Source organism: Sinocyclocheilus anshuiensis, unplaced genomic scaffold (assembly GCF_001515605.1).
Source record: "Sinocyclocheilus anshuiensis isolate Anshui unplaced genomic scaffold, SAMN03320099.WGS_v1.1 scaffold997, whole genome shotgun sequence".
In the NCBI taxonomy this organism is placed as follows: domain Eukaryota; kingdom Metazoa; phylum Chordata; class Actinopteri; order Cypriniformes; family Cyprinidae; genus Sinocyclocheilus; species Sinocyclocheilus anshuiensis.
Genome location: NW_015555715.1, coordinates 389,382 through 401,373, shown reverse-complemented (window position 1 = coordinate 401,373; position 11,992 = coordinate 389,382). Strand labels below are relative to the sequence as shown.

The window sequence follows — 11,992 nt, the reverse complement described above, 5'->3', positions numbered from 1 at the left end:
AGAGTTGAAATCGATGTTTTAACCAAAGCCCAATCGTGGAAATTGAGACAAAGCCTTTACTGATCTTTTGCAATGTTTCTGCAAACATTCCCACCCCTCACCCCTTTACTAAAATCTCACTATTCATCATTCGTCTCCAGCTCCCCTGCAGCCACGGCGTATCGAAATAAATGCTTAAGGGAAGAAACAGACAAATGAATCTCAATGCACTGGACTGTGATGGACACGAGAAAACAAAAAGCACGCAATGACGGAGTTTCAAGAGTGCAATTAGTACAGCGATGGCAAGATACATAAAACACTAAAACCGGATACATTAACAGAATTGTTATGCTAAAAGAAATATTACGCAAAATCTTCCTTCACTCTAGCTCTACCTTGCCCATAATCCAAAACACAAATCAAGTCTACATTAGGGTTTACATCTTTAAATGTTTCTGTGATGGTGGAAGGACTTTCCAGTTGAGCCATTTCCCAGGTGAAATTACTGTTTGCATGTGGTTTAAATCTTGCATCTCTTTTTCGTTTTAGTGAACCTATACATTTTTTCTAGGTTTCCTAACAGGGTAAGTCTGCAGTTTGACAGAAAGGGTGCTCTAAACGGGCTAGTCTGCTGCTCCTCATTAACACAGAGCAATGAGAAGAAAAAAGGTTAAAAGAAATATAAAAAGTTACCCCCCTCCCACAAAAAAAAAACAAGGGGACAGACAAATGACAGTCAGTTTTAATGCACGCTTCATAGCAGAAGTCTGCGGCTACCTCCCCAACCACTGTAAAAGAAAGCCGTACGAGTCGATCTGCCCATGCATCTCAACAGCGGTGAATCAGGACAAAGACATTTTTTTGTTGTACTAATGTGCATTTAAATCACAAATTGTCTTAAGTTTTCTTTTTACTTTTGTGTTAATATATTCTTTACAGTTTATCAATTTTTTGTTTCCTAAGACTGTGTCCTTTACATGAAAATGAATAGGTCTTGGCAGAACATGGAGTTGTGTTCACTCTTGACTTCCTTTTTTTCTCTTTTTGTCTCCCCACACAAATTTCTAGACTTCTATATTGTTTCCGGCATAAAGCCTGGTCCATGTTCGGGCTGAAATAGACAAACAAATGCAGAGTTAATACACCCCCGAGTGTTTTATCTCGCACTTAAATCCCTGTAGAGATAAATTACTCGGTATCTTCAGCACAAAGCTGACTTCAACTCCAGTTGTGTGAACAAAATGGGTGTGGATTTTTCCAATTAATAACAACTGTAAAAAGCGATTAGCAATATCAAAATGTACTTCGAAAGCAGTTACATGACATTTCACAAGAGCAGTGTTATAGATTAAGGCCTCTGGGACACAGATTATCAGTGTAGTAGCCTCTTAAAGTTTATTGAGCACCCAGAAAAACCTCTGATTTAAGTGAATGTACATACAAATAAATATTAGCAATATCTATTATTCATTGCATTTTTTAACAGATGTATCAAAGTACAGAGATGGATTCCATTCTAATCCTCTATGACTGACTTTCCTCTGTGGAACACAAAAGAACAACGTTTTGAAGACCATACACAATACTGGAACCAACTGACTTTCATTATATTTTTCAAAATATCTTTTGTGTTCCACAGAAGTCAGTCATTAAGGTTTAGAATGTATGGAAGCCCATTTCCACCTCAGAATTAAAAAAAAAAAAGCTAATTGCAAATATTTATCTAACAATTCTGACTTTTTTTTTTTTTTTTTAAATATAAACTTTTAATTGTGAGATATAAAGAATAGTAAGATATAAAATCACAAATGCGAGAGAAAAAAAAAAAAAAAAAAAAGAGTCAGAATTGTGAGATAAAAAGTTGCAATTACCCTTTTCAGTTTTTTTATTCCACTATGGAAAAAAAAATAATTGCAAGATGTAAATTCAGAGGAAAAAAATGTGAGAATTGCTAGATGTAAACTTAAAATTCAGAGGGGGGAAAAAGTCAAAATTACAAGATGTAAACTAAAAACAAAAACAAAAAAGGGAGACAAACTCAGAATTGCGAGACAAGTCAGAGTTTACATTTTTTTTAAGAATTGCAAGAGATATTGATTATATCTCAATATTTTCTCAGAATAGCAATTAAGAAGGCTGAACTGTGAGACAAACTCAAAATTATCTTAATTTCTTTCATCCTATGGCAGAAACAAACTTCCATAAGAATGTCATGAGAGTGAGAAAAAAAAAATTAGAATCAACTTTTAAATGCATTTAACCAGCACCCACCTGTCTCTATGGCTTGAGCTTCGTTAGTCTTCCACTGTTCTGCAACGTCGTTTGCTAGAGGATCATCAGGGTTGGGAGCGCTTAGTAATGCCTGGATTGATAGCAGCACTGTGCGGATCTGCAAGGCTGGAGACCACTTATCTGTGTGCCATCATGCCATGGAGAGAGATAAACAAGAGCAAGAGCATTAGCAGAAAAGTAGCTGCTAGCTTCCATATGTGCCAAGTCCAGCAGAGAGATCATTCTCTGTGGGGTCAAAAGTGTAATCTGATCTTCCAACAGAGATTAAATGGGCAAATCTTTCACAGTATGTACATGTTAGGTAAGGGAGCTATAAAATTTAACAGACTCAAACTGCCTTTCCTCTGAGGTAAAGATACAATGAGCCTTTTTTTCCCTTTTTCTCATATTCCTTTTTCTCCTACAGTCTACTCAAAGGACATAATACTAATTTCCCCCATTTCAATAGCATGTTTTATCATAGGACATTTTATTGCCCACTTCATCTGAGAGTGGGTGGAAAAAAATACATTTATTTAACTGTCTACTGTTTTGTTAGTGCTGGGACTGGCAACATGAATGAATTAATTAATTACTTTTATGTAGCAAGAAATTATTTTGGATAAAAATGTTAAATATGTTCCAAGTATGTGGTTTTTGCTTGGGAAAATGTTTGCTTCTCCCATTTTCTGTTTTCTCTCAATATTAGCAAACAGTGTCAGATACAAACACAAACAATTATATAATATAATTACTGTAAATAATATTGGTTAGTCTAGCATCCACACTGATGAATGAATGAACTGAGCACAAGGGTTGTTCCAAGCTCATTTTTACCTATATCTATAGAATTTTCACCATCACACAGAAACTCACATGACAAAATCATATCTTGCATATCACACATGTATTAAAGGAAGTAGCCATTTCGTTTCATTTTGTGTATACAAACACACACACACACACACAAACACACAACGGTTTAAAAAGTTTGGGGTCAATAAGTCTCTTATTCTCACCGATGCTGAATTTATTTGAAAAAATACAGTAAAAGCAGTAATATTGTGAAATATTATTACAATTTAATATAACTGTTTTCTATTTTAATACATTTTAAAATGTAATGTATTCCAGTGATGGCAAAGCTGATTTGCAATCATTACTCCAGTCTTCAGTGTCGCATGATCCTTCAGAAATCATTCTTATATGCTGATTTGGTGATCAAGAAATATTCCTTATTATTATTAATGTTGCAAAGTAACAGTTGTGCTTCTTAATTTTTTTGGAAATCGTGATACATATTTTTTCAGGATTCTTTGATGAATAAATAGTTCAAAAGAACAGCATTTATCTATAACATTCTACATTATACTATGTCTTTAGTTACTTTTTGTCAGTTTAATGCATCCTTGCTGAATAAAAGTATTAATTAATATATTTCCAAATAAAATAAATATCTTACTAACCCCAAACATTTGAACGGTAATGTATATAAAAGTGCATGATGTGTCTGAAGTCACAGCTGGTGAAATATAGAAACAGGCCCTTCAGGATGAATGTATGATATCTGACTAATGAAACATCTAGTGATCATCTGATTAACTTCAAAAGAGAAATGTTGCTATTTTAAAAACTAATGGCAGATAAAATGATGAATCACATTTTGTTCCAAGTGTCCCAATACAGCAGAATTAAAGCATTAAACAATAATGACATTCAAGTTTAGGTCACGATGAGTAAAATCAGTATGATCTGTTATTTAGAAAGTTTCAGAAGATGGAATAAAATGGTCTCTCACCTTTCAAAATATCTAGACATATTCTTCCCAAACATAAAACATTTCCTTGAGCAGCAAATCAGCATATTAGAATGATTTCTGAAGGATCATGCGACACTGAAGACTAGAGTAATGCTGGTGAAAATTCAGCTTTACCGTCACAGGAATAAATTACATTTTAAAATATAATCAAAAAGAAAACATTTATTTTAAATTGTAATATTTCACAATTTTACTGTATTTTTAATCAAATAAATTCAGCTATAGTGAGCATAAGAGACCTCTTTCAAAAACCTTTTAAAACGACCTTACTGACCCCCAACTTTTGAATGCAACTATATGAACCATGAAATGTTTCCTGAAAGTGTATGCATCTTAAATAAGAAAAGTGTTTTATTGTAAATATCAATCAAGTCACAAACTTTGAGTTTAAATATAGTTACTAACGTCATAACTACAATATTTACAGATAATACAGCACCCATAACCTTCAGTAGGGCAGAGGACAATCTTAGATCTTACACTACAAACACTGCTGGTTAGGCACTATGGCAATGTTTTCAGTAAACACTCTCTTCGAACCACATTAGAAAAGACTGTATATTGCAATTTCAATATCAAGCACCATTTTTATAACATGATTAGTCTTAACGCTGTCCTGTAGCTTGCACAGCTCAATGACATTTAGCATGGAATTATATCTCAATCTCATTAATATAACTCCAGTAATACCAGGTATACACTACACAATTTTCATCAAGTCATTCGCTCGCTGTTCCTTTCACACTATACAACTGTTATCATGGTATAATGAAGTTGCTGTGGTTTGCACAAATGTGGCCCAAATCTGATTTTTTTTTGCTCACATGTGCCTCAGATCTGTTTTTCTCATGACAGTGTGAACAGCACAAACCACTTGGAATCTGATCTTTTCAATTCCGATTTGTGCCACTTCCTTATGTGGTACTAAATCCGATACAGGTCAGATGTTTTGGAATGCGACCGCAGTGGAACAGTCATATCGGAATTCATGCGACTTTTACATCACTCTAGATCAACATTCGTCACGATTCTGCGCTCATGGGAGTCACTTCAAAGATTTTTACATACCCAAAGTTATCAAGACAGTTGCGAAAGGTAGTCAGTGGAAGTACAGTGATTAGGGCTGGGACTGCATCGCGATTCCTCTGGAATCAATTCGGAGCTTAGATTTTAACAGCAGATGGCGCATGTAAACAGCCCACTGTGAACACCCTTGTAATTCGCTTCAACCTTTTTGAATTTTATGAATTATTATTTTAGGTTTAAGTGTGTGTAAGGATTTGGAAACAAGCACAGTACGGCTGTTTCTAAAGCATGCAGTGCCATCTGCTGTTCAAAACTAAGCTCAGAATCGACTCAAGAAAGAATCGCGATGCATTCTCAGAATCGATGTTGAATCATTTCTCAATTCGCGATGCATCGATTTATTTTCCCAGCCCTAACAGTGATGTGTCAGAACTCATAAGTATTGCAGTGACAAAATCTATATACAAGCAAAACATGAGGGCTCGTATCATAAAAGCTTCAAAACTCTGCAGTCTTCTGTCACATCCTTGTCTTTATTTTTCATATTGCCTGCGCATAATTTTGCTGGCTTCTGCGGCAGATCACACTATAAATAAACGCATAATCGCTTACTTAATGTCCTCCGTGTTTACTTCCGTATGACAACGCGCTGCGCAAGTGTTGCCAAGTCCACAATTTTCCTGCAGAATTGGGATACCTTTTCATTGCTGCCACGGGCTCACTCCGTGGGTTAAAGTGACCCCACTAACGCAATATATTAACCACCACGAACACGATTGGGCTAGTTTTGGACTAGTTTTGAGAAGCAATTGGGCAGATTTTGTTGTGAAAACCTGGCAACTCTGTTCGTATTGTTCTTTTTGCGCATGCAGGTCAGTTCAGAACCATGTTCTGTTCACTAGGCCTGGGCGTTAAAACGGTATCGGTATTTATCAATGGTACACCATCGATAACGATAGAAAAAATGTTCGATATAGCGCACGATATAGGCACGTGCTATGAGTGACGCAGACAGCACACACAAACACATGCTGTAATGAGTGCTGTGCCTGCCTGTGATGAGGAGATTGTGAATAAAGAATATTATATTATATTATATTTATTATTATTAATATTATATATCGAATTTAAAATAAAAAAAATTGCATATGAATGCAAAAACAGTGCTATCGAATGTTCTGTGTGCGTCCAGGAGCCTTATCAGTGGTGCACGAGATGCGGTGATGATGTAAGTGACATTTTAATGTTTTGTTAGTCTAGCCCACGAGATGTGCCGCTGCTGCGTTATGCATTCAAAATATTAATTTACGAAATTATATTTGATTTATATATGTTAATTTAGACGTTATGTTATTTATAAATAAATTTAATGCGCTGCATTATTTTGCTCATTGCGCCCTCCTGTGGCCTCGGGAGACAAGACAAAAGTTTCCTTAAAACTTATTTAATCTGCATATAAAACATAAGAAAGGAGGTATTTGTTTATATTTTATTTAGTTTTGGACTGTTAAAACAAAACAAAACAAATATTTGTTGTCTTATTAAATTTAGTAAATTTAAAAAATATTGTGGTTAAATAAAGAAAACATTTCTATTGCTCTTGGTTTTAAAAAGGGTTATAAAAATTTCAATAATTATAGATACTGAACGATATGAAACATTATATCGTTGATACGTTTTTTTAGCTATATCGCCCAGCCCTACTGTTCACACTGGAAATCTGATATTGGCCACATTTAAAACAACAATGTGAACAGCTACAAAAAAATTAGCTCGCAGTGTGAACGTAGCCTCAACGATGGATCAGCAACTGGGGGTCACACATTACAAAATATTTCACTAGGAAGAAACCCCAACAACTCGTGCATGAGAAGTGATACAAAAAATAACATAAGATGATATGCGAGTGAAATTTTGGCACAAGACTGGACTTCCTCCAAATTAAAAATGGTGGTTGACTGTGCAGGTTGACTGTGCCCTTATTTGCAGCGAAAAAAAATAAAAATAAAAACTGAAGAATATGGAGGAGAGAATGGTTGGGGAGATGAATCCTCCCCCTGAAATTTCCCTTGTCACGTATCTTGCTCTCTCATTGGCTGCAGGCTGATGTCATTTCCTCTAAAAACATTTCACACTGCAAGACAGAGTCGTAGACAGGCCCAGATATTTAGCCTGCTAAATATTTCTCAGGTATATGCGACATCGGCGATTCTCTCAGATCACATCTTTTGTTACTCATATGAACAAGCACCAATTTGCCACAGATTTTGGGCTTTTGTCACCGACCTCCAGAAAACTGTTGGCTTGTGAAAATCTGGCATAAAATCATGTACTGTATATACCCGGCATTTCATCTGAAACCAAGTCTTCAAGGGTTAAACTGACAGTCATTAAATCCCAATCAAGACAGACACTTTGCGTCCCGTGAGAGAGACACAGGGCTGAACCTTAAAGCCCTTTGGAAACTCACACCCATATGACTAATGAGAATCTGATATCACCTGTGGAATGCTTGAGTCTGGAGACATTGTTCATCTGAGAAATGCTGTACTATTCTGTACTCCACCTGAAAGATTGTCTACTTAGAATCTGAGAACTCACACCAAAAAGTGGATATTACAATCTCAGTGTCCCAAACCTATTTCCAAAAGCTACCACACCTGTCCTGTAACCTACTTCAAAGGATGAGGGTTCTATGGCTATATAATCCTGTAAAACAAGAATCTTCTACAAGAATTTCCAGTTTTTAAACTAGACAAAACTAGCATAAGGTATTTTTATAATCCTGATTTACAAAAAAATAATAAATAAATAAAATCTAGATCCAATATATGCTACCATTCAAAGGTTTGGGGGTGGCACACTTATTTTTTAAGTTTTTGAAATTTGAATTTAAAATTAAAACTTTTCTCTTATATATCTTAAAATCTACATTTACTCCTGTGTCCGCAAAGCTGAATGAAACATTTCTTATTATCAATATAAATTTTTTCAGAAATCTTTGATTAATAGAATGTTCAAAAGAACAGCATTTATTTGAAACATACAGTGGGTACGGAAAGTATTCAGACCCCCTTCAATTTTTCACTCTTTGTTATATTGCAGCCATTTGCTAAAATCATTTAAGTTAATTTTTTTTCCTCATTAATGTACACACAGCACCCCATATTGACAGAAAAACACAGAATTGTTGACATTTTTGCAGATTTATTAAAAAAGAAAAACTGAAATATCACATGGTCCTAAGTATTCAGACCCTTTGCTGTGACACTCATATATTTAACTCAGGTGCTGTCCATTTCTTCTGATCATCCTTGAGATGGTTCTACACCTTCATTTGAGTCCAGCTGTGTTTGATTATACTGATTGGACTTGTTGCAATATAACAAAGAGTGAAAAATTGAAGGGGGTCTGAATACTTTCCGTACCCACTGTATATATTGCAATACTATAAATCTTCGCTGTCACTTCTGATCATTTTAATTTGTCCGTGCTAAATAAAAAATATTAAATTCTTACCCTAAACACAGCCATATATATTTTTCCTAAAAACTTTTCTTAAAGGGGTCATATGATGCGGCAAGTACGTTTTCATTTAAACGATTTGCCACTGATGATTCAAACGCGAGTTCTGGGCAGTGTGGAGTAGCACTTATTGTTTGTAAAATAATGTTCTTTTTAGCAGCATCATATGACCCCTTTAAAGATAATGTTAACGTTAGGCACAAATGTCTTTACTGTTATTTCAGTTAACTTAGCATATACAGTGTACTCAGAATGAAATTCCCCACATTTTTTCAGTTAACCCACAGACAAAACCATACAGAGCAAACAAACAAGAGGGGCTCCCTGTCATGGTCTCATGCTTGGGGGACATTAAAAGATTAGTTCACTTCCAGAATAAACATTTCCTGATGATTTACTCACCCCCATGTCATCCAAGAAGTTCATGTCTTTCCTTCCTCTATCACAAAGAAATTAAGGTTTTTGAGGAAAACATTCCAGGATTTTTCTCCATATAGTGGACTTCAATGGGACCCAACAGGTCAAAGGTCTAAATTGCAGTTTCAATGCAGATTCAAAGGGCTCTACACGATCCCAACCGAGGAATAAGAGTCTTACCTGATTTTTTCTAAAAACTAAAATAAAAATGTAAATACTTGTCTTGCACTTGCTCTGCGATGCGCGTCCGTGATGTCATGCATTATGTAATCACGTTGGAAAGGTCATGCGCGATTAGCGCTTCTTCTGTGTACTCCAGTTCAAAAAGGTAGGGTAGGGTGAAAAACTCCATCTCATTTTGTCCTCCAACTTCAAAACTGTCCAACATCGTTGTTTTACCTTTTTTTGTAAAGGGCATTTGACTTTTGTTGCACGTTCGCTTTGTAAACACTGGGTCGGTACTAGGGCTGCACGATTAATCGAAATTAAGCAGTGATAAAGGCATTGCATTATAAATATACTTTATTTTAATGAAAATTATAATAATAAGAACTATTATTATATAAGAACATCCTTTGGATGGAGATTTACTGCTGATCACAGAACCGTGATTCACTCACTGAAAGATACGCATGACAATCGCAGCTTCTGTCGAATCGGGATCTCGATTCCATTTCGATTTATCGTGCAGCCCTAGTCGGTACTTCCGCCTACATTACGCATGACCTTTCCAATGTGACTACGTAATTCGTGAAGTCAAGCTAGTGCAAGACGAGCATTTCTGGTTAAAAAGTATATAAATTTTTCTTAGAAAATAGCCGATCGTTTCGCTAGATAAGACCATTATTCCTCAGCTGGGATCGTGTAGAGCCCTTTGAAGCTGCTCTGAAACTGCAATTTGGAACTTCAACCTGTTGGCCACCACTGAAGTCCATTATATGGAGAAAAATCCTGGAATATTTTCCTCAAAAACCTTATTTTCTTTTTGACTGAAGAAAGAAAGACATCAACATCTTAAATGACATGGGGGTGAGCAAATTATCAGGACATTTTTTATTCTGGAAGTGAACTAATCCTTTAAGTATGCATTCCCAGCCCTCCAACTCAAATTAGTCAGTTAATTTCCCAGCCAACTAGAGATGCAATGAATTCAACAGTATCATCCCTGTGACCAAAAAATCCTGGAAGTGCAATATGTTTAGGCACTGGATAATAGCAGAAGTGGACAATGCAAAGTGAGAAAAATGTATAATATACCCAAAAAATGCAGATGCACCGAGGTTGCACCAGGGCCTTATCTAATGAATCAGATTTCTCTTAAATATGCGGAAACATGCATTCAAGATATTATCAGGAGGAAGCAGCTGGTGTCATTTCACTAGCCATAAATCTGTTCACTGGAGTTTTTAAAAACATTAAATAAAAAGAAAAATGTAATTATTTGCTAATTCTTGTGTTGTTCCAAAAAAAAAAGTGTCACATTCTTCTGTGGAACCCAAAAGGAGGCAATTAGGAATATCACATCCCCAAAATGAAGTGGATGGAGACTGAGACTTTCATTTTGTCTAACATTTCCGTGTTCCAGACTGACATACACCTTTTGTTTTTGGTTTAGAACTACACAAGGGTTAATAAACGATGACGATTGAAATATTAATTTTTGTTACACGTTTACTTTTTTTGTTACAATAAAAGGCAGTTCTCATTTAGAGTGTGCTGTTCTTCAATTATTGTCTACTTTAATTCTCTTATATTGTTTATTTGACATTTCTGCTGTTTGGGGCCTGCCGTCATTAGCTCATTTAGCGGCAGAAGCACCGCGACAGCTTCCCTAGCCCACAGGAAGCAGGAGAGCCTACTTCTTTAGCTTATAATCGTATCCTAAATGGCCAGATAATCATCCTGCACGCACTAAAATAAACATATGACTGTCTAGAAGTGAATTCGTTGAGTAAATAATTGTGTGACTGCTTAAATTCGATCATTTTATTACGTTTTACGCCTAGCTAGCCGTCTCTGGAGCGGTTAGCTCGCGAGCTCACACACAGCAGCTCGAGCGCATGCAATGCGTGCCTCTCTCACCGTTTAGACTTCAGTTAGTGTGAGAACGTTTGTCATTTCTTAATGCTTTTGATTCTGGGTTCAAAGTAGCCATGAATAAGACGCAGGCCTGTCGCCATCTTTCACAGCGGTGAATGTATTTTTAACCCACCCATATTCGGGATACGAGTGAATGTACCGAAACGGAAGTGGCTAACAAACGCTAAGCCAGCTGTCGCTTCTCTTTGGCTGATCGTTTCAATGATATTTGAGGATTTCGTGGTATTACGATTTAAAAAGAGTGGCTAAAAATGTGTAGTGTGTCTCACTTCACGGTTACCTTAATGATCCTGCGGGGCAGCCCGGCCATCTTGTCTTGAATGCGGATTTTAGCTTCGACTCTCGGTGCCTCTTACTTCGTTTGCATTGACGGCGGAGACGCAGTGCACACACGCCTTCCGGCGCGTTGCGTCCAAACGCACGCGGAAACGTACGAATTTGATGAAGATATGGAAGTTGTAGTTTGTGTTGAATGAAAGCTGTTTCTTTCACACGTTCCGTAAAAACACATGATTAAAGTGTTTCATGTCGTTCATTCTGTGCAGTACTTTTTACACTTGTTCTGCATTGCACTGAGGACGTCCTGTATTTCATTTAAAGGTGAACATTGCGAAATTAGCACTTTTGATAAATATGCACATAAATGACTCCAGACAAATTCGTTTCTACATTTGCAGTCTGTAAACCTATTACATTGGCACTGTCGGGACAGCTGCTATTGGTAGTATGCAATATTCTGACATAAAACTATAAACGTAATGAAATCATGAACTGTATTTATTTGATATAGGTTGAAAAAGTATTTTCGTGAAGCATCTCTCTCTCTCTCTCTCTCTCTCTCTCTCTCTCTCT

The 11,992-nt window shown here is 36.2% G+C and overlaps 1 long non-coding RNA gene across 1 annotated transcript; it reads right to left on the bottom strand.

Moving 5' to 3' along the window:
• Nucleotides 1-42: 42 nt before the first annotated feature.
• Nucleotides 43-4,086, bottom strand: LOC107672311 (uncharacterized). The gene is made up of 3 exons (XR_001632311.1): nt 4,052-4,086; nt 2,254-2,394; nt 43-1,093 (listed from the first exon to the last, which is right to left on the bottom strand). It is a non-coding gene; the product is annotated as an uncharacterized LOC107672311 (long non-coding RNA).
• Nucleotides 4,087-11,992: the final 7,906 nt, after the last annotated feature.